Source organism: Rattus norvegicus, chromosome 13, assembly GCF_021556685.1.
Source record: "Rattus norvegicus strain SHRSP/BbbUtx chromosome 13, alternate assembly SHRSP_T2T, whole genome shotgun sequence".
Classification (NCBI taxonomy): domain Eukaryota; kingdom Metazoa; phylum Chordata; class Mammalia; order Rodentia; family Muridae; genus Rattus; species Rattus norvegicus.
The window spans coordinates 105,625,436-105,648,352 of NC_141546.1; the positions used below are offsets into that span (position 1 = coordinate 105,625,436).

Consider the following 22,917-nt stretch of genomic DNA (forward strand, 5'->3'; position numbering starts at 1 on the left):
CCAGTTGGCCTTTTCATACAAGACCAAGACCTTAGCTGGCCTCTTGATGAACCAGCCCATGCACAGGGCCGAGCTCAAGCCCCTGCTGGCTGGAAGGTTCACCCTGTAATCACCAGGGTCAAGCTGTGCTGTACTATGTAAGAACTGGAGAGATTGTGTAAGAGTCAAAAAGACGTTAAAACTCCCAGTGAGTCCCCCAGGGACTGGGCATTAGAGCAGAAGTCACCCCTCGGTGGCCTTCTCCTCACAGACCAGCTTCTCCTGTGAGGACAGTGTTCTCTCACAAACCCTTTGGGAAGTGGGCTGATCTGGCATTCCTGGGCACTTGTGCAGCAGGTTGAACATTTCCTCATGCAGAACTGGATTCTTGCTCCTTTGAGCAACTGCTCATGCCACCAGATTTCAAGAATTTCCAGAAAACTCACTGGATTGCTACAATTACAGACCTCCCCCCGTTGCTACAGCTCACAGAGAATCCTGTGGACATGGGTCTCAGAAGAGAAGTGTGGCTGTTTGTGGTGCTAGATGTTTGTGATCTCAGTACTAGGGAGACAGAGGCAGGAGGATTGGGAGGCCATCTAGGGGCTACGTGAATAGACCCTGCCTCAAAACCAGATAAAAGTCAACCATGACTCCTACTATATAGACTCCATCCTTACAGAGACAAAAGGCAATTTCAGTCTCAGGAAATGTCAGCCATTTTATCAGTCCTAAAATAGAAAGTGCTTCTTGGGGCCAGAGGGAGTAATGGGAAAGTGTTTGCTAAAATAAATAGCCTCAAGGGACAGTTTTTATAAAAGTCCCCATGGCCCCAAATGATACTCCCACCTTCAATCTTGCTTGTCACTACACAGCTTTGACATGAGCTGCTGCTAACATGTCCTTTTTTAAAAGTCTCTGCCCCTTCTCCCCAATTAGCCCACCATCCTTTCTTAACTAACCCATCATCTTTCCCCAACCAACCTGCTACCCCCCCCAACCCTTGTTCTCCTGACTAACCCACCACCTCCTCTCTGGTCTCCCTTCCTCTGTCTTCTCTGAGCAGAGAGACTCCCTCCTCCCCATGACCAGTCTCTCTGGAAGTATCTTCCACTCCTTTCTTGCTTATACTACTTCTGCCTACGTCTCAGCCTACAGGATGATGCACACTGAATATGACCCACAGGGTGCATGCAGCTAATCTCTGTCCTTCCTGCTTGGCTCGGACTTATCTGCTGCCGCACGTATTGTCACCAGACTTCCCTGAACTCTCTCCCATTTGATCCCTAAAGCATCCGTCCTTGGCCTTTGGTAGCTGTTCCTTCAATGTAGGACTCTGGTTGCTAACCTTCATTGTCAACTTGGCTGGATTTAGAACCGCCATGGGAGCACACCTCTGGGTGTGTCTGAGGGTGTTTTTCACTTTCAGAGATGTTTAACTGAGGAAGGAAGACCCACCCTGAGTATGGGAGGCACGTTCTACAAGCTGGGGTCCTGGCCTGAAAAGAAAGGTCCTGCTGTGGAGACTTCCCCTCCAGACCTCCAGTGTGGCCCTTACCCTCGAATAGTAAGTGGGGTGAACCTTCACTTCATTAAGCTGCTTGGGTTAGATGGCGAAAACAGGGATATATGCAGGTGCTGTATCTCCAGTGCAGACACTGTATCTTCACTGCAGGTGCTGTATCTCCAGTGCAGACACTGTTTCTTCTCCAGTGCAGACACTGTTTCTTCTCCAGTGCAGACACTGTATCTTCACTGCAGGTGCTGTATCTCCAGTGCAGACACTGTTCCTTCTTCAATGTGGACTCTGTATCTTCAGTGCAGACACTGTTTCTTCTTCAGTGCAGACACTGTTTCTTCTCCAGTGCAGACACTGTTGCTTCTCCAGTGCAGACACTGTATCTTCAGTGCAGACACTGTATCTTCACTGCAGGTGCTGTATCTCCAGTGCAGACACTGTTTCCTCTTCAGTGCAGACACTGTTTCTTCTCCAGTGCAGACACTGTTCCTTCTTCAATGTGGACTCTGTATCTCCAGTGCAGACACTGTTTCTTCTCCAGTGCAGACACTGTATCTTCAGTGCAGACACTGTATCTTCACTGCAGGTGCTGTATCTCCAGTGCAGACACTGTTTCCTCTTCAGTGCAGACACTGTTTCTTCTCCAGTGCAGACACTGTTGCTTCTCCAGTGCAGACACTGTATCTCCAGTGCAGACACTGTATCTTCACTGCAGGTGCTGTATCTCCAGTGCAGACACTGTTTCCTCTTCAGTGCAGACACTGTTTCTTCTCCAGTGCAGACACTGTTCCTTCTTCAATGTGGACTCTGTATCTTCAGTGCAGACACTGTTTCTTCTCCAGTGCAGACACTGTTGCTTCTCCAGTGCAGACACTGTATCTCCAGTGCAGACACTGTTTCCTCTTCAGTGCAGACACTGTTTCTTCTCCAGTGCAGACACTGTTCCTTCTTCAATGTGGACTCTGTATCTTCAGTGCAGACACTGTTTCTTCTCCAGTGCAGACACTGTATCTTCAGTGCAGACACTGTATCTTCACTGCAGGTGCTGTATCTCCAGTGCAGACACTGTTTCTTCTTCAGTGCAGACACTGTTTCTTCTTCAATGTGGACTCTGTATCTCCAGTGCAGACACTGTTTCTTCTTCAGTGCAGACACTGTTTCTTCTCCAGTGCAGACACTGTTCCTTCTTCAATGTGGACTCTGTATCTTCAGTGCAGACACTGTTTCTTCTCCAGTGCAGACACTGTATCTTCAGTGCAGACACTGTATCTTCACTGCAGGTGCTGTATCTCCAGTGCAGACACTGTTTCCTCTTCAGTGCAGACACTGTTTCCTCTTCAGTGCAGACACTGTTTCTTCTCCAGTGCAGACACTGTTTCCTCTTCAGTGCAGACACTGTTTCCTCTTCAGTGCAGACACTGTTTCCTCTTCAGTGCAGACACTGTATCTTCAGTGCAGACACTGTATCTTCAGTGCAGACACTGTATCTTCACTGCAGGTGCTGTATCTCCAGTGCAGACACTGTTTCCTCTTCAGTGCAGACACTGTTTCTTCTCCAGTGCAGACACTGTTCCTTCTTCAATGTGGACTCTGTATCTTCAGTATAGACTCTATCTTCAGTGCCGCATATTTAGACTTTACTAAGTCCTCACTTGCTCTCATATCACCCATTTGCTGCCCTGCACAGAGATACGGAGTGATCACCATTTGCTGGAGGGGGCCCTGATCTTTCTCTAATGTCTGCTGTCTAACCGCCTTTGACCTGAAGTGCTCATATTGTTCTCTGACCTTTGCATAGTGCCTGGCACCCAGTAAATGCTCTGTAGTTAGAACTTAACACCCTGAAAGGTCAGACTCACGTTCTGCCTTTCCAAATGCCTACTACTTTGGACTCAAGTTGCCCATGAAACTTCTGTCTCACAAGATTAAAAGGCATATATTTTCTAGGGTTTAAAATTTTTGCTGAAGTCAGTTAAGCTGCCTCCCTCCTCCCATTAGCTAATTAATTTGTCATTAATTAGTTACTGACATCAAAAATTAAGATATCAATATTAATTGCATTCAAATTTCTTAAAGAAAAATAAAAACAAAAACCTAAAGACTTACTCCATTTGTACCCTCTCAGAGGCCTGATCTTTATACGATGAACCTGGTACACTTTTGAGATACAGGGACATAATGGTCTGTGGATGCAAAGGTCCTGGCATTGTGCCCTGGCTTCTGTCCTCATTGTCCATTCTTCTGCTTGGCCTCCCCACGTGCCAGGTTCCATTTTCCCCTTGCATGTGTTCAGAGGCAACCCCATGCTTATACACTGAGGTCCTCTCAGGTCCTAAGGGGAATGAACCCTCTGGGCTGACTCTTTGCTATTGGGTGTGTGACCATGTTAATAGCTTGAGAGAATCACCAGAGAGATGATGGACCTCCAGCCCTGCCTGTGGAGGATTATCTTTAGGTTATTGATGTGGGAGGACTATGCTGGGCAGAGGATGCTGGGATGTATAAAATGGAGAAAGCCAGCTGAGCACAGTGGCTCATCCCTAAGTTCCTGACTGTGACTGAGCTGTGAGTGGCCCTTTCATGCTCCTGCTGCTTTGCTGTCCCTGATGTGCAGCCTGCCTGAACGGTGAGCTAGGATACACCATCCTCCTTTTAGTGGCTTCTCCAGGCTACCTTCTCATAGCAACAGGAAAAGAAACTAAGACACAGGGACACTCCTCAAGAGGCCAGTGGTTCTACCCACTGTGACTTGGTCGCCCTACGAGGAAACATCTACTCTGGGTCTTTCAACATGACATCGCAGAACCACACGCTAACACCTACTCCCCCAACCTCCTCACTTCCCATCCTACCCTCCAACTCCTCCCCATTAAGGCTTCAGGAATTCTAAAATGCTGGTTTAGGAGAGGAGAAAGATACATTAAGGACTCTCCTTGGTCATCTGCCACTTTACTGTCAGCATTCTGAAGCATCAATCTGCCTGGAGGTCTTTGGTTATGAAGGCTGTTTGCCAAGCAGGGTCCCCAGCACCCAGGTAGAAGGGAACATTCAAAATGGCCCTGGGGTTGGAGCCACCAGCAAAGCAGATGGTGCTTTCAAATGTCTACTTTCTCTTCATGTTTAGTCCCATGACCATTCTTTCACAAACTGTCCCTTAAGATCTTGGCAGGAGGCCAAAGACTTTTGTTCCCAGTAGGAAAGAGGCTAGATTCACGTCATTCTGACAAACATGAAGGCTCTCAAAACCTTAGCAGCCGCATCTTTAATCCTTGCTGAGGGTCAATTAGCTGGGAATCCAAATCCATGCATCGTCACAGAGTCAAGGAATGAGCAAGTGGCAGGACATAAAAGCAAGGAAGGTTAGGACTTGTTACAGGAGAGATGAACGCAAAGACCACCTAGGGAAGCCAATGTAAGAAGGCCACCATTAGGATCACCCAAACCCACCTCAGGGTGGTCAAACAGCTAACAGCATTTGGAGGTTTCAGCAGCAAGCATTGGAACTCAGGTTGGTGGTGTCTGGGTCTGGTGGCAGGAGGCGAAATGTCTTGTCTTGAAAAATGGATACTGAGTTATGCTAGGTTGAGGTTTGGTCCAAGCAGAATACTACAAAGAACACTGGGAACCTGGAACTGGGACTGAAGTTGAACCATACTAAAGAACTGAAAATCTACCTCAGCTACAGCTATGGTCTCTCTTCCTGCCTGGGTCTGGGGCCTGCCTGAGACATGAGTAGATCTTACTGCAGGTCTGGATGAACTCAGGAACCCAGGAACATACTAGCTCTCTCCATCCACTGTGCCTGCTCAGGGGAGGTGTTCACTAAACACTGAATAAGTTCAGTGCAAGCTGGTGGACAGAGAGGCATTCTCCTCTGGAAGACCATTCAATCTTGGACAGGCAGGTACTGCCTCAGTCAGAAGTTGTTGTGTGTGTGGGAGTGTGTGAGAGTGTGCAAGTGTGTGTGTGAGAGAAAGAGAGAGAGAGAGTTTGTGAGAGAGAGAGTGTGTGTGTGTTTGTATGTGTGTGTGTGTGAGAGAGAGAGAGAGAGAGAGTTTGTGAGAGAGAGAGGAGAGAGGAGTGTGTGTGTGTGAATGTGTATGTGAGTATGAGTATGTGTGTGTATGTGTGTATGTGTGTGAGAGAATGTGAGTATGTGTGTGTATGTGTGTGAGTGTGTATATGAGTGTGTGAGTGTGTATGTGTATGTTAGAGTGTGTGTGTGTGTGTGTGTGTTGCACTGATCTCTGTGCTTTGCAGTTACCATCTTGAAATTTCTAATCATCTTTATCTTGGGATTCAATTTTACACTGAGCTCCACTCATTAGGAAGCTGACCTTGCCTGTGCTTCTGTGTTATCCATAAGATTTGTCTCAGCTTCCTCTCCCTAGCTCTCCCTCTCTTGCCCACAGGAATCCACCTTTATATAATCTTGGTAAATTCTTGACATTCTCAGGAGTTAAGAGAGTGTATGGCTCAACTCTAGCTCTTAAGAGTCTCTTGTTCTAATCTATTTCTCCTGGAGCTGATTAGGAATCCGTTTTCAGAAGTTCTGAGGGCTCGGATGCTCCCACCACCCCCAGCACTCTCCTCATGTTGATTTCACTCTTAATCTCCAGCTCCCTAGCATTTTAAGGATGAGATAAAGGCTGTAAAGGCTGAAGCAGGTTGTCAGTAAAGAAGGCGTGGCTTTAAAAAAATGTCTGAAAGCTGGAGAGGCAGCTCCATGGTTAAGAGTTTCCAGCACCCACGAGGTTGCTCACAAACATCCGGAACTTCAGTTCCAAGGATCCAACCGCCCTTCTTGTAACTTCACCAGGCACCAGGCACTCCTGGTACAAACACATACATCAGGCGAAACAGCCATAAAATAATCTAAAATAATTTTTTAAGAAGAGCTTCCACAGTTTAGATTAAACAAGTCTCAGCAGGCACATCAGCAGGGTGGTGGCTCACATCTGTAACCTCAGCTCTTGGGAGGCTGATGCAGGAGGATTGTTACGAGTTCAAGGAAAGGTAACAAATGTGACAGAGGCAGAACTTCTGCTGGGAACCCTTCTGCCATTGTGGGGACAAGCCAGCCTCCTTGAGAACAAGAGGCTCCAGTTCTGTGAGACCCCAGATGTGAATGAAGCCCTCCTACAATATCTGGTCCTACCCAACCAAACCAGTCCAGGCCAGAACCATCCACCCAACCCACAGAGTCATGAACGTTAGGAAACTTTACTGTCACGGACTGAAGAGCTGTGTCTACCCTCCCCTCTCTCTGATCTATGTGTTGAAATCCCTCCACCCATGGTGGAATTAGGAAGCGAGATCTTTAGAACTTAATTGGATTGAATGAAGTTGAACATGGTCTCCCGGAATGGGATGGGTGTCCTTATAAAACAGGCCCAAGCAAGTTATTCTTCCCCTCTAGCAGGTGAAGACCCGACACCTAGGGAGCAGAGACTGCACACCAGACACGAAAGCTGACAGTGCGAGGACCCAGGACCATTCTGCTTCTAGAAATACGCAGACATTGGCATAGTAACTTGAGCTCAGTTAATTAGCTGTTTTATTTTTCATTGTCAAATAGTTATTTTGTGTCTGATTTTTATGTATGTATGTTTGTCTCTCTGTGTGTTTGGGCATGTGTGGGGCCAGAAGAAAGTGTTGGATATGCTAGGTCTGGAGTTCCACCATGAACCTCCTGGCATGGGTTCTGGGGATGGAAGTGTCCAGAGGAACTGAGTGCTCTCAAGGGGGAATCATCTCCTCAGCCATGGTTAGCTATCTGAATGAATCACCTTTGGGAAGACAAGTGAGCTAAGGTACCACCCTGGCATGAAGGGCCTCTTACGAGCTGCCTCCCATGTACAAAGGCAGTGAGTATGAGTTCATGGTTATAAGCCAGCTGGAGGAGCCCTGTAGAAAAATGACAGCACTGCACTTCAAAATGACAGGTTTGGGATTGAAAGGTCAGTCAGTAGCTAAGTACACTGGACGCTCTTCCATAAGACCAAGGTTCAATCCCAGCACCCACACTGTGGCTCACAAGCAGCTGTAATTCCAGTTCCAGGGGATCTGATACCTGATGTCCTCTGCTGGCCTTGGGGGTACCAGGCACACAAGTGGTATATATATATATGCAAGCAAAAATACCCATATGCATAAAATAGTTTAAAATAAATTTGGATATAAAAATGTTTGAATTATTTTTCAAAACACAAAGTGCTAGAGGTTAAGTGAGTGTTGCCAGCGAGTGTGGGGGCAGAGAGTGTGCAGGGGTCAGGGGTCAGAGTGTTGGGGCTGAGTGTGCAGGGGTCAAGGCTCAGAATGTGGGGGCAGAGAGTATGCAGGGGTCAGAGGTCAAAGCATGTTGCCAACAGAGTGTGGGGGCAGAGAGTGTGTAGGGGGTCAGAGGTCAGAATGTGGGGGCAGAGAGTGTACAGGGGTCAAGGCTCAGAGTGTGGGGTCAGAGAGTGTGCAGGGGTCAGAGGTCAAAGGCATGTTGCCAGCAGAGTGTGGGGGCAGAGAGTGTGTAGGGGGTCAGAGGTCAGAATGTGGGGGCAGAGAGTGTACAGGGGTCAAGGCTCAGAGTGTGGGGTCAGAGAGTGTGCAGGAGTCAGAGGTCAAAGGCATGTTGCCAGCAGAGTGTGGGGGCAGACAGTGTGCAGGGGTCAAAGAAGAGAACTGTTCCTGGAACAGGCCTGGAACTTCAATTTGTCTTCAAGGGACAATATTGTAATGTTGAATAACCGGAGAGGAGCAAAACCAGGGCTTCCCAGACAGGAAGGATGTAAACACCATGTGCGGGAAGCTAGCCAGCACTCTGATGGGACCAGAGCAGGGGATCTGGGGAGGATAGTAACAGGAGCTGAAGTTGGGGTCGCAGAGGCCAGGCAGTAAAAGCTGGAGACCTGAAGTCAGAACCACCAAATTTAGAAAGTGGGGAGACCGCTCAGTGTGTGATATCACTTGCTGTTCTTGCAGAGGGCCTGGGTCTGACTCCCGGCACTTCCATGGTGCCTCGCCACCTCATGGAACTCCAGCTCTGGGGAGTTTAATGCTGTCTTCTGGCCTCAGCCAGCACCAGGCATATATGAGGTGCACAGATATGCATGCAGCGAAAACATTTGTAGACATAAAATAAATCTAGAACTTCTGGATTTAATATTAGAGGGAAATATTAAATACTCAGCAATGTATGGGACTTTTTCCTACCCAGAATTTTTGCTATCTGAAGTTGAAATTTAGGTCTAAGCATTGTTTATCTGGGAGCTCTTGGTGGTTGAAAAACTCAAATGGTACAGGAGGCTGGGAGACAGACCAAACACAGAAGCTGGGGCTATTAGGTTTGGATGTGGAATAACCCCCAGAGCCTCCTGAGTTTGAGCACACGGTCCTCAGTTGGCAGGTTGTAGAACCTCTAGAAGGCGAGGTCTCACTGGAAGAAGTGGTTCCCAAAGAGTGGTCCCCTGTCTTGGGGGCTATATACTAACCCCAGCTGCCTCTGCCCTCTGCTTCCTGACCACGGGCCCAACACCACTGGCTGCATCATGCTCTGCCCATCTCAGCTGCAAGGGGCCATGCTGACCTACAAAGGGAGACTGTCGCCCCTCAAAATGTAAGCCCAGATGATTCCTTCCTCTCTCGGTCCAACTTTGTTTGCTGGTTTAAGACAAGGTCTCATGTAGCTACAATGGCCTCAGACTTGCAATAGAGTTGAGAATGACCTTGGGTTGACCCCCTGCCTCACCCTCCTGAATGTGAGGATTACAGGCATGTGTCATCATGCCTTCCCTTTAAGGTGCTTCTTGTCAGGTATCTGGTCACAGCATTAAGAAAAGGAACTAGTAAGACCATGGCAGAACATGCAAACACTTGCTCTGCTTAAAGATAATAATAGCCCCGGGACTGGAAGGGTGGCTCAGCGGCTAAGAATACTGCCTGCTCTTCCAGAGGACCTGGTTTCAGTTCCCCATGTCCACGTAGTGGCTCACAACCACCTGTAACTCCAATCCCACAGGATCCAACATACTCTTCTGGCTTCTAGGGACATCAGGGGCATAGATCTGCATGCAAGCAAAACACTCTCACATATAAACTTTAAGTCAAAAACAACAAACAAACAAACAAACAAACAAATGAACAAACGAACAAACCAGCCCAGCTTTGCTCTGTGGTTAGCACATGAAACTGCAGGTGAAATATTTTCTACTTTTCCATTTTTTAGGAGGAGTTAGAATTTTGGATTATTGATCCTAATTATGGGATATCTCTGAGTATTTCCATATTTTTAAAACACCGTGTAGGCCAAATAAAACCCATGTTTGTATTTAGCCCAAAGACCACTGGCTTTCGATCTTTGTTTTAGCAGGCAAAGATGTCTGGTTGGAATTTCTAAGTACAGTAATACATGACTGCAGAAATGGAAACACTGAGGGACTGAGGTCAACAGGAAAGCTTTCTTCCTCTTGTCTCCCTGCATCCTCTCCCTCTCCTGGGTAGCCCTGTCATGTGTACACACGTGCTATCTTGAATGTATTCTGTAATCTGGAGGATGGAGTAAATCTCTAGACTGAACCCTGAAGAGAGTCTAGTGGACTTTGTGTGTTTGTGTGCATATGTGTAGCTGTGTGTATACAGAAACACATACATGTGTTAGAGTTTGAATTGCTTGTGTTGAAGGCTTGGCTCGCAGCTGATGATACTATTTTGGGAGTTAGTGGAAACCTTAGAAGCAGGATGTACCTGGAAGAAATAGGTCACAAGGGGGTGTGCCTTTGAGAGTGTGCCTTTGAGGGTGTGCCTTTGAGGGTGTGCCTTTGAGGGTGTTTTGTCCTTGGCCCCCTCCTGTTGCTTTCCCTGCTTCAAGATAGCACTGGGTGAGCAGCCCTGCTCCAGTATACACTGCCTAAGCACTTCTTTACCACCAGGATGGTCATTGCTGTGGAAAATTAGAAACATCCAACACTTGTCTTAGAGTCTGACAGAAACCGTGGGGTGGTCTCAAAACAGAATCCATCACTTGTTTTGTTAGATAAGTTATTAAGATTTCAAAAGCATAGGCTTGTAAAGAAAATGCATAAAACATAAAAAAAAAATAGAAGGGAAGAGAGAGGCAAAGATTAAAACAGAGACTGAAGGAGCACCCATTCAGAGCCTGCCCCACATGTGGCCCATACATATACAGCCACCCAATTAGACAAGATGGATGAAGCAAAGAAGTGCAGACCGACAGGAGCCGGATGTAGATCTCTCCTGAGAGACACAGCCAGAATACAGCAAATACAGAGGCGAATGCCAGCAGCAAACCACTGAACTGAGAATAGGACCCCCGTTGAAGGAATCAGAGAAAGAACTGGAAGAGCTTGAAGGGGCTCAAGACCCCATATGTACAATAATGCCAAGCAACCAGAGCTTCCAGGGACTAAGCCAATACCTAAAGACTATACATGGACTGACCCTGGACTCTGACCTCATAGATAGCAATTAATATCCTAGTAAGAGCACCAGTGGAAGGGGAAGCCCTGGGTCCTGCTAAGACTGAACCCCCAGTGAACTAGACTGTTGGGGGGAGGGCGGCAATGGGGGGAGGGTTGGGAGGGGAACACCCATAAGGGAGGGGAGGGGGGAGGGGGATGTTTGCCCAGAAACCGAAGAATTATTATTAAGTATTAAATAAATTTTAAAAAAAATAGAGATTATCACTTCTAGGGCCAAACATAATGATACCTATCTTTAATCCAGGGGACAGAGGCAGGAAAATACCCATGAGTTCAAGGCTAGCCTGGTTTCTGTTGAGTTCCAGGCCAGCCTGAGCTACATAGTAAGATCCTGTCTCAAACCAACCAAAAGACAAACAGAAAGTCATTGTTGCTTTAATTCTCTAATCTAAATATTAAAGGCACACAGACCATAATCTCAGCTTTTCAGGAGGTTGAAGAAAGAAGATTGGAGTTCAAGGCTGGTCCAGGCTACAAAGGGAGACCCGATCTCAAAAACAAAACAAAAACAAAAACAACCGTCACCACCATAATGCAATGGGGCCGTAGAAACTCACCCAACTGACTGTCGGTTTCCTCTCCTGACTGTAACAAATCAACCCTTGCACGGTAGTGGGAAGTAACCCAGCATTTGTGATCTGGAATTCTTGAGCCAGAAGTCTGCAGTGGGCAGTGGGCTGTGCTCATTTTAGGAACCCTAGGGGAGGACCCTTGTGTTTCACACATTCAAGAGGCAGCCTGGACTTTTTGGCTTTAATATCCCCCAGAAGCATGTATGCTGGAAGCTTAATCACAGCAGTAAGAGGTGGGCCCCTGAGAGGTAGTTAAGTTATGCGGCTCTGCCCTTGGGAATACATTAATGAAGTTGTCTTGGGAGTAGGTTAACTCTTAAGAGATCTTCAGAGATCTTCCTTCACCTCCTGTTCTCAACATGTTCTTTCTCTCATGTGACATTCTCCACTGGGCAACGGGACAGCAAGAAACCCCTTGCCAGATACTCACCCCTAGGCCTTGGACTTCCTAAGCCCCAGGACTGTAAAAACAGATGTCTGCTTTTTATGGATTACCCAGTACAGCAGCAGAAAATGGATAGAGACAGCCATGTCATACCAGCCTTTGCTTTGCTGTCACCAACCTCCAACATCACCGTGTCTCCCTGGACCCTCATGCTAATTAAGACACTCTAAGGCATCAAGTCCACCCAGGGTAAACTCCCATCTCAGAATTCTTTGACTTAATCCCTTCTTTGGAATCCCTTTGGCAGACCTGATGGTGGCCAAGAAGCACAGAGAGTAACAGAAAGGGGTCAAGGACAAGAGGCTCTGACAGGGGTTGGGGAGCACTGTTCATGAGCAAGAGGTTCTGACTGACAGGTTTAGGGAGCACTACTCATGAACAAGAGGCTCTGACTGACAGGCTTAGGGAGCACTGTTCATGAGCAAGAGGCTCTGACTGACAGGCTTAGGGAGCACTGCTCATGAGCAAAAGGCTCTGACTGACAGGTTTAGGGAGCATGGCTCATGAACAAGAGGCTCTGATGGGTTGGGGAGTACTGCTTATGATAGATTTAATCTAGATAGAAGCAAGAAAGTAGAGTTGGGAAGATAAACTAAGAAAGCTTGAATTTTGTCTGCTGGGTTTTATTCCTTTAGGAACGTCCCTGAGACAAGGGTGAAAAATTGTGATTCCCTGATAAGGAGTGGTGGGTATTGGTTATATTTTCCCTACACTGTTCTCTGTCAATGTTTCCCTAAAAAATTGCAAGCAGAAGAAATGGGCTTAGAGAGAGAAGTTTTCCCTTCCTACTTCCTATCTATATCTGTATCACGCATGTTGAACTGTATGGCTCTAGAAGAGAGGACTCCCTTTTCATTTTAAGAGAGAGTAGGGCATTAGTGTTTTAAGTCTGAAGGGACTTTAGAGCTGGGCCTGGGTTTCTAGATCGTTCTGGAAGCCACAGCTTGGGCAGTAAATATTTCAAAGTCAATGTGGACACTTTACAAACTCCTTGGTCTTATTGTCCAGTGGCTGCTGCTGTAACAGGGCACCACGGACTGGGTAAATTATAAACACTGGAAGTTTACTCAGCTCATAGTTATGGAGGCTGGAAAGTCCAAAATGGAGAGGATGCTCTGGTAAGGACCTCTAGTCAGACCTAGTGGAAGGGTGTGACTACAATGGTGGGAAGAGATCTTAAAACAGACCTAGTCTCTCAGTAAGCAATCACAAAGGTGGAAGCCATTCGTGAAGGGGCCTGACCACCTCTGCCCCCCAACCCTGCTACAACAGGACTGAATGTGACCGTGGGTTCCGGAGAGGACAGTCAAGCCATGGCCACCTCCTCTTACCCTTTGTCTCCCACCCTCCTCGCTGTTATCTAGTTGGAGCTCCACCTAAAACATCATCATTCAAAACAACATTCCGTCATTACAGTAACACAGCACACACACATACATACACAAACACCACACATACATGGGTGCGCGCACACACACACACACACACACACACACACACACACACCACATGAGCACATATACACATAACGCATACCACACACAAGCACACACATACTACATACATACATACACACACACACACACACACACACACACACACACACACAGAGGAGCACAAGCTGCTAGGGCTGCCAGTCTCATGGTGGGGCTGAGGAAGAGACCCTAACCCTGAGAGTACATAGACGGTCACGGTCACTTACTAAATCTCTTTGCAGAGGAATACATTGAGACGACCCATAGCTGGAATGGCTATCAGAATGGGTTCCCTGTAGGTGTGTGTTCCTAGGCAGTAGTGGGGAGGAGGAGGTGTTTCTTGGGACGGACCCATTCTTAGTTCTCTCTCCTGCCTCTGGATGACTAGAGAAACTGCTAGAAAGAGATATTAGGATGGGGGTAGGGAATGGACAATAAACAAATCATATTTAAAAGCAGCCGCGGCTCCTCAGAGTGCCGGTGGGCAGAGCCTGTTTGCCCGCTCCCCTCTCTCATGCTTTAATCAAAGCCCGTTCTCCTAACTCCCGAGTCTGCTTTGTGTCTGTCTGTTTTGTTTCACTTTCATATTTATTACATTTCACTGGAAAGGAAAGGGGTGGGAGTCATCCCTGCTCCTGCGAGGCAGGCTCTGTCCCGGTGGAGCTGGGGAACAAAGGCCAAGCGGGCATTCAGAAGCCCCACCTACCACAGAGCAGAAACAGTGCGGCCTGAGTCAGGAGGGCCTGACAAGCCCATCTCCGAACACTCACTTGGCAACGTGCTATGTTGTCTCTCCTGGACACTGTCAATTAGAAGGCTTTAGAAACCTCTTTATCGGTTCCTGTCTCCCTTCAGTGGGAAAGGGAGGGGTCTCTGATAAGGAAAGGGGGAGGGAGATAAACACAGAAGGATGGGAGACAGTAAAGTAACAGTGAGGATATCTGAAAAGTCCTAGGAATCCTGCTATTGACTCCCTACCTTAAAACACAATACACACACGTCTGTGTACAGAGGTACATATATGGCTCAAATGAAATTTTGTCACCTGGGCTGACAGTATGCCCTCCAAGAGCCAAAGACCACCTAACAACAGGAACCCCAAAAAGAAGTTCTCTTCTGAGTCATTGTCAGGGTTGTCCAAGAGACTTTTTTTTTCTTTTCCCTTTTTTGTTCTTTTTCTTTAATTGGATAATTTCTTTATTTACATTTCAAGTGTTATCCCCTTCCCCGTTTCCCCTCTGGAAACCCCTTATCCCCTGCCCTTTCCCCCCAGGAGACTTCTAAAATAGTACAGGTTACTGCTAATGGCCTTGACTGCCCTCCTCCCCCCAGAGAGATGGAGGGTAAGTCTACTGTTGAAGGCACCATGCAGGACCTGAAGGCCCCTAAGTCAGAACTGACCTGAGTGAGAGCCTCTTTTCTGAAGACTAGCTTACATGGCAGCAGGAGGCACCATACAAGTCTCCAAACAAGGAAAGCAGCCAGCAGCCCTACTCAGCTATGATGCCTGAACTGCACCAATGACCCGAATGGCAGGATAACCCTAAGGGTGCAGAAGAGGTAGGCACACTGTGTTGGTTACCTACACCTCTATGATTAGACTTGAGACATGCTCAACGAGAGGGGAACCATGCCTCGTACTAGAAAGCTAGTCAACTGCTCAGGGCTGGTGAAGCCATGGATCTTGGAAGAGAACCTACAACCCCCACTTCACTAAGCCAGCATAATCCTTACATATCGTTAACTACACTCTAAATATTTGTCCTTGCGCCCACAGATAAGGGTCGCCCTCACTCTTCATCAAGGGCCCTTCTCTTTGTAACAAATAGAGCCTGTTACACAACCAGTCAAAATGCAGTGGAGCCTAGAGGATACATCTTCAAAACCCCCACACATGAGGCTCGGAGATCACTGTAGAAAATGGAGTGGAAAGATAGTAAGAGCCAGACAGTTTGAGATTTATCACCTAGTAATCTCAGAGGCTACACCATAAAGTCTCATCAACATGCCCGCCCAAACGTGAGCCGAGTAAACGTAACAGTAGACGCGACAAAGTGGACGGAAGAAACACCACAGGACCTGGGCCTTACACAAAGAACCGTCGCTGACTGAGGAAGCTGAGAGTGGGAGAAAGAGCCTTCCCCCAGGGAAGAGTACACCAGGTGGTTATCCAGTGGTCAGCCCTAAGAACAAGCATACAAGTAACATTCTACTGAATAAGCAGGCTGCATTTCCGCATTGAGGAATGTATATGCATCTACAAATATACATCTAACAGCAGCTCATGAGAGAGAGGTTGTGAGTTTGAAACAGAGTAAGGAGGGGTATATGGAAGGCCTGGGAGGAGGAAAGGGAAGGGAGAAATTATGTAATTGTAATCTCAAAATAAAATGTTATAATTAATAAGTAATGCAGGGCTTCTGTCAGTATGCATCGTCACTGAATCAGGGAAGCGTCTTGTTAAGATGGTGTGATGGCTTGCGTATGCTTGGCCAGGGAGTGGCACTATTAGAAGGTGTGGCCTTGTTAGTGGAGGTGTGTCAATGTGGGGTGGGCTTGGAGACACTCCTCCTAGCTGCCTGAGGATGCTCAGTCTGTTCCTGGCTTCCTTCAGGTGAAGATGTAGAACTCAGCTCCTCCTGCACCATGCCTGCTTGGATGCTGCCCTGTTCCTGCCTTGATGATAACGGATTGAACCTCTGAACTTGTAAGCCAGACCCAATTAAATGTTGTCCTTTATAAAACTTGCATTGATCATGGTGTCTGTTCATAGCTGTAAGACCTAACCAAGACAGATGGTGTCCTTACATCATGCGTGCAGGTCAGGCTCAAGTGTAGTAGAGAAAACCAGTGACCCAGACAGGCTAGGCCTCTTGACATGGACCTTCCCAGACTGCTATGGATAGCTGTTGGACCACTCAGCTTCTATTTCTCCTCTCTTCCTTGTTATCAAAATTCCATTTCTGTGGACCCATTCCTTCTTCTCGAGGCTTGAAAAAAAAAATGATCACCCTCACCTCCACAGGTATCAACTGAGTCAGTGATATTTCAGCCCCAGAGGCCAGCCACTGGCTTAGGAGAGAGTAGATGGCATGGCTCTGACCAATGAGGCATGGGAAAGCCTGAGTGTTGGCTGTTTCTTGGAAAGAGACCCAAGATAAAGGGGCCTTCTCTGGTTACTGTCTTTGTAAGGTTCTTCAAATTACCCTGACCATTTTACCACCTGAGGAGGAGTGCCTCAGAATAGGAGGACCAATCAAGAGTTCTGATACTTTATGGCAGTGGTTCTCACCCTGTGGGTCATGATCCCTTTAGGGGTCAAAAGTCCCTTTCACAGGGATCGCCTAAGACCATCAGAAAACACAGGTATTTGTAACCGCTTGGGCTTTTCTAAGCTTGCCCAGCTCCTGATAAGGACAGAGACTTATTTTCGCTTACAAATGCTTATCCCTTAGCCTGGCTTTACTCCCCATTCACTGTTACTAACCTGTTTGTATTATTCTATGTCTGCCACAAGGCTGGATAGTCTCCTCAGTTTGCAGCTTCCTCCAAGACTGGGTGGTGAATCTCCCCGTGCCTGAGTCTTTCCTAGAGTTCCCAGCTCTCTCGGAACTCCCATCTTCTCCTGCCTGCATGTGTTATAGGCTGCCTGCCTTTATTTTATCCATACATAGGGTGCCGTGGGCAGGCAAGGAAGGCCAGGGACACATATTCACATATTATATAGAAACATTATCCCTACAGATGCTTACATTATGATTCCTAACAGTAGCAAAACTAGTTACGAAGTGGCAACAAAAATAATTTCATGGTGGGGGGGGGGATCACCACAAGATGTGAAAGTGTAAAACTATAAAACTTTAAAGATATAAACAAATAAATGCACATGCAGGGCAAGTATAGTGGACTGAACGAGAGTGCCCCTCATAGGCTCAAATGCTTGAATGTATGGTCCCAGTTAAAGAAACTGTTTGGGAAGAACTAGGAGGTGTGGACTTGTTGGAGGAGGTGTGCCACTGGGGACTGTATTTGAGGTTTCAACAGGTCCAGTCTCCCCCCGATTCCCTTTGCTTGTTTCTCTCTTTGCCTGCAGCTTCCATGGATCAGATGTGAGCTCTCAGCTGCTGCCCCAGCACCATGCCTTCCTGTCTACTGCCAAGCTTCCTGGCCATTTTGACCCTGACTATCCGTCTGAAACTGTAAACACACCCGTTGAATGCTTCCTTCTATAAATTACCTTGGCCATGGTGTTTTATCACAGCAAAAGAACAGTAGCTAAGACAGTGAAGGGAGAACAACCCTTTTGTAACTGGGGCTTGCAAGTTAAACCTGAAAAGACAGATTAAGAGCAGAGAGCAGGGTTTAACTCCATGGAGAAGGACTGCATGCTTGGACAGCTCAAAAGGAGTGGTTAGAATCTGAGGCCTTTTAACTACAGTGGGTAAAGAACAGGGGCAGAAAGGCATTTACAGAAAACTAACTGCTTAGAAAGACGAATGGATCATTTAGGGGAATAAACAAGTCTGTGCTGTTTATCCCCATAGTTCTATGTGGCCTAGCTTGTTGATCCAGATTGAACACCAGAGAGGCCAGTTATGCAGAACAGCAGAGGATTACAAGACACACTCTGCTGCATCCACGCACATCCAAGGAGGCTAGTGCAGAGGTGAGCTTTTAAAGGCAACAAAGGAGTTCATGTAAGCTGTTCTGAAGCAAAGACCAGTGTCACATGGGTGCCTGCAGCCAGAGCTGGATGGCTCTCTCTATAGACAGCTGCCGTTAGGCAAGTGTCCTTGTACAAGTTCCCTTGATGGAACTGTTCTGCTGCCTTTGCCTTCTCATGGAATTTATCAAATGCTTCCACACTCATCTCTTGTAGCCTCCGGGCTCCATTTTGTTAGTGATTGATGCTTGCAATTCCCTTTTGATACTGATAACTTGCACAGTCCCTTCAAGGCTAGGAAGGTATTTGTCATAGATTTGAGTCTCCCTTTCAAGAGGATGTGACTTGAAGAAGACTTTGTAGCAGCTTGCTTTCCAGGTCTCCCTGCTCTCAGTAAGATAAAGAAGACCCAGGAAGGCTTACATCTGTTGAACCTCATGTTTCTTCAGCTTAAAGCAATCTTTCTGTTAATTCTGGGATTCCATGTGGCTTCCTATGACACAAATACACAGTTAAAAAAATAAATAGCATCAGGGAGACTAAGGCAGCGTGAGGGAGAGTCTCAGCACAAGACACAGAAGCATTGGCTCACCAACACTTGAGAGCACAGAAACGCCAGGCTGGAATGCAGAGGGGAAACACTTAGTGCCAGCAGCAGAGAAAGGTGACAGAAGGAAGAATGCAGACCTGTGTGCTTTTAAAGAGTCTGTTTGTTGCATCCGTACCATAACGATGGTACACGTTGTAAAGATGAAGAACTTAGAGCCAGCTCTGGCTACGTGACACCCTGTCAGACCAGAAAACAAGCGATATTTTACCACAGTGTAGAACCGCATAAACAATCTTGACCTGTACATATGCTAATGACCCGTCCAGTGGACGCTAACAGCTCCTCTCCCAGCCCTAGAAAAACCAGCGTTGCGTTCACTGCAGCATTTCTGACCAGTACAGGTCTTTCCTTCAGCTTTCCCTGGAACCCTGCAGCCTTCCTCTCTGAGTCTCCCTCACTTAGGAAGTACAGTTGAGATGTACATTTTTAAAGTATTTGTTGGTGTTGGGCTTTGGACTTGGGGCCTTGGAGTTGTGGACTCAGTTAACTCAGTTGGTAAAGTGCTTGCCCAGCGAACGTGGGGACTGGAGTTTGATCCCTGTGTAAGGTTGTAGCAGCACAGCCCTGGGGCTCTGTGGCCAGCCAGGCTAGATGGATTGCAGGACCCCACATCCCAATAAGAGACCCTGCCTCAAAAATGGACAATTTTTAAGGAACACTTGAGGTGGCGCTCTGGCCTCCATATATGTGCACAACTACATAAACATACCCCCATTGTATCTTGCATGCACGCACACACACACACACACACACACACACACACACACATGCTCACACACGTGCTCACATACACACACATGCTCACACATGCACACACACACTATGCTCACACATGCATACACACATGCTCACACACATGCTCTCTCACACACACACGCACACACACACATTCTCACAAACATGCTCACATACACACACACATGCTCACACATGCACACACACTATGCTCACACATGCATACACACATGCTCACACACACATGCTCTCTCACACACACACATTCTCACAAACATGCTCACATACATACACACATGCTCACACATGCATACACACATGCTCACACATGCACACATACACACATTCTCACATACACACACATGCTCACACATGCACACACACGCACACACACACATGCTCTCACACATACACATTCTCACACACATGCTCACATACACACACATGCTCACACATGCACACACACATGCACACACACATGCTCTCACACACACACATTCTCACACACATGCTCACATACACACACATGCTCACGCATGCTCACACACACACACACACACACACACATGCTCACACACGCACACTATGCTCACCTCAGGAACACACATTTGTGACAAATAGCGAGTCTCAGCCACTCATGGTAGCTGAGCTTCCACCAACCACAGGTGGCCAGTGGGGTAGGTCATCCTTAAATAAGAGGAGCATTGAGCTGTAAGCAGTCAAACTGCCTGTGTACCCATTTCCTAGCTCTGACCAGGTTGGTGTTCCCTTAAGCTGTTCTAGTTTGGAGGACTTCCTGGTTGGTAGGGGGTTTGTTTGTTTGTTTGTTTGTTTGTTTGTTTGTTTGTTTTGTTGTTGTTCTGGGTTTTGTTTGGTTGCTCAGATAAGTTAAGTGGAATTTGTCTAAAGTTTTTTTCTTTTCTTTCCTTCTTTTCCTCTTCTTCTTTCTTCTGCTCCCTCCCCTCTCTCCCTCTGTTTCTCCTTTCCTTCTCCTCCCCTCTTTCTTTCCTCTTGGATTCTGATCCTCCTGCCTTTACCTCCCCATTCTGCGCTGTGTTGGAAAATGAGCCCAAATTTCACACTTGAACCTCCCAATGGAGACTCATTTCCAGCCCCTGAGGTTTTTCCTTTAATGACACACATGTAGCCATTCCAATGATCACAGAACTCGGGAGCCCTTTCATTTCATATCTGTAAAAGTGTCATGATTCTCCTCACCCATAAGGTTATCCTTTAACAAGGATACCCACTGAGCTATCTCATGGGCCATTAAAAAAAGAGAAAAAAGTTTATTTTTCATTTTAAAAAAGCCAATAAAATGAAATAGCTGAAAAGTGTGTCCCCACACCCCATAACCCTTGATGTCCTGGAGCAGGAAGATGGGGAACAAGACCCTACTAAGTTCCTGTTGGTAATGGGAGGGAACCATCCCTCTCCCCTGGGCAGAGTCTGTGGTCTGCCTGAGGTCTGCTCCCAGGCCTTCTATAATGCAAGACTGCCTGGGTTGAAATCACGACTCTGCCACCCTGATCAGAGTGGTTGATGGCCGAGGAGAAGAAAAAGGAAACAGTTGCTTAAAACTTCTATGCCTGAGGGTCCCCATCTGTAAAACAGAGGAGGCTAAGGAGCTGACAGTCTGTCTCATTTGCCCCGCATGCACGAGGCACTGGTTTGATCCCTACACCTTATATGACGAACAAGGTACCACATTTGTAATCCCAGAACTTGGAGGTGGAGAGAGAAGGAACAAGTCAACCCCAATCCCTTAGCGAGTTCAAGGCCATCCTTGGATACCTGAGCTCTTGTCAGAGAGAGACAGAGACAGACAGACAGACAGACAGACGGACAGAGGGAGGGAGGGAGGGAGGGAGGGAGAGAGAGAGAGAGAGAGAGAGAGAGAGAGAGAGAGAGAGAGAGAGAGAGACCTGGACCAGAGACAAGGTGGTCTACAGCTGGATGTCTGAAGGCAGAGTGCGGGATGTGGGGAGATATTGGCAAACTTCTTTCCTCTGTTGGGTGAGGCTTCAGAATCCTCTGACTTGGCTATGAATCCTGGGTGTGATTTACATATTTAACATTGAACAGTGGATTGTGTATCACGTGCTGCTAACTGGGAGTGAAGAGACAATGTCAAAGTGACCCTCCTTTAGTCAGATGGTAGAGAACACTACTGACACCGCTCACCACAAAGCTTCCCTCCCCGTCAAAACCACCCAGCCTAGTTGGGGATTAAATACCTATTAGGCTAATATGAGGGCTCTTTAACATCTAAAAAGAGCAACTAAATCTTTTTTAAAACACTTAAGTGTGCCACTCTGTGGTTGTGGAGGTCAGAAGACAGTGAATGGGCCTGGTTCTCTCCTCCTATCACGTGGATCCTGGATTCTAGGGACTGAACTTGGGTTGTTGGGCTTAGTGGTGAGCTCCTTTACCCACTGAGCTATCTCATGGGCCATTAAAAAAAGAGAAAAAAGGTTTATTTTTCAGTTTAAAAAAAAAAAGCCAATGAGCCAGGTCTGTAATCCCAGAGACTCAGAAATCTAAGGCAGGAGGATCAGAGATTCAAGTCCAGCCTGGGCAATTTAGTCTCCAAATATAGAGTTAAAAAGGAGCTAGAGCTGTAAATCAGTGATAGCATGGAAAAAGGGAAGAAGGAGAAGAAGAGGGAAAGGGGAAGGAGGAAGAGGGAGAGGGGAGGAGGAAGAGGGAGAGGAGGGAGAGGGGAGGAGGAAGAGGGAGAGGGGGATGAAAGAGAGGAGAAGAGGGATAGGAAGGAGAGGGGGAGGAGGGAGAGGGGGAGGAAAGGGAAGGAAGGAGGGATAGGAAGGAGAGGGGGGAGGAGGGAGGGGGAGGAAAGGGAAGGAAGGAGGGATAGGAAGGAGAGGGGGAGGAGGGGGGAAGAAAGGGGAGGGAGGAGGGATAGGAAGGAGAGGGGGAGGAGGGAGGGGGAAGAAAGGGAAGGGAGGAGGGATAGGAAGGAGAGGGGGAGGAGGGAGAGGGGAATGAGAGGAGGGGAGGAGGGATAGGAAGGAGAGGGGGAGGAGGGGGGAAGAAAGGGGAGGGAGGAGGGATAGGAAGGAGAGGGGGAGGAGGGGGGAAGAAAGGGAAGGGAGGAGGGATAGGAAGGAGAGGGGGAGGAGGGAGGGGGAAGAAAGGGAAGGGAGGAGGGATAGGAAGGAGAGGGGGAGGAGGGAGAGGGGAATGAGAGGAGGGGAGGAGGGATAGGAAGGAGAGGGGGAGGAGGGAGGGGGAAGAAAGGGAAGGGAGGAGGGATAGGGAGGAGAGGGGGAGGAGAGAGAGGGGAATGAGAGGAGGGGAGGAGGGATAGGAAGGAGAGGGGGAGGAGGGGGAAGAAAGGGGAGGGAGGAGGGATAGGAAGGAGAGGGGGAGGAGGGGGGAAGAAAGGGAAGGGAGGAGGGATAGGAAGG

The 22,917-nt window shown here is 47.6% G+C and overlaps 1 long non-coding RNA gene across 3 annotated transcripts; it reads left to right on the plus strand.

Moving 5' to 3' along the window:
• The first annotated feature begins 1,289 nt into the window (after positions 1-1,289).
• Positions 1,290-18,350, plus strand: LOC148001885 (uncharacterized). Of its 3 annotated transcripts, XR_015636280.1 has the most exons (3): positions 1,409-1,546; positions 16,096-16,188; positions 17,575-18,350. It is a non-coding gene; the product is annotated as an uncharacterized LOC148001885 (long non-coding RNA). The 3 variants fall into 3 exon arrangements; XR_015636278.1 differs by lacking the exon at positions 17,575-18,350 and having other exon boundaries at positions 1,290-1,546; positions 16,096-16,225; XR_015636279.1 differs by lacking the exons at positions 1,409-1,546; positions 17,575-18,350 and adding an exon at positions 4,770-5,006 and having other exon boundaries at positions 16,096-16,225.
• Positions 18,351-22,917: the final 4,567 nt, after the last annotated feature.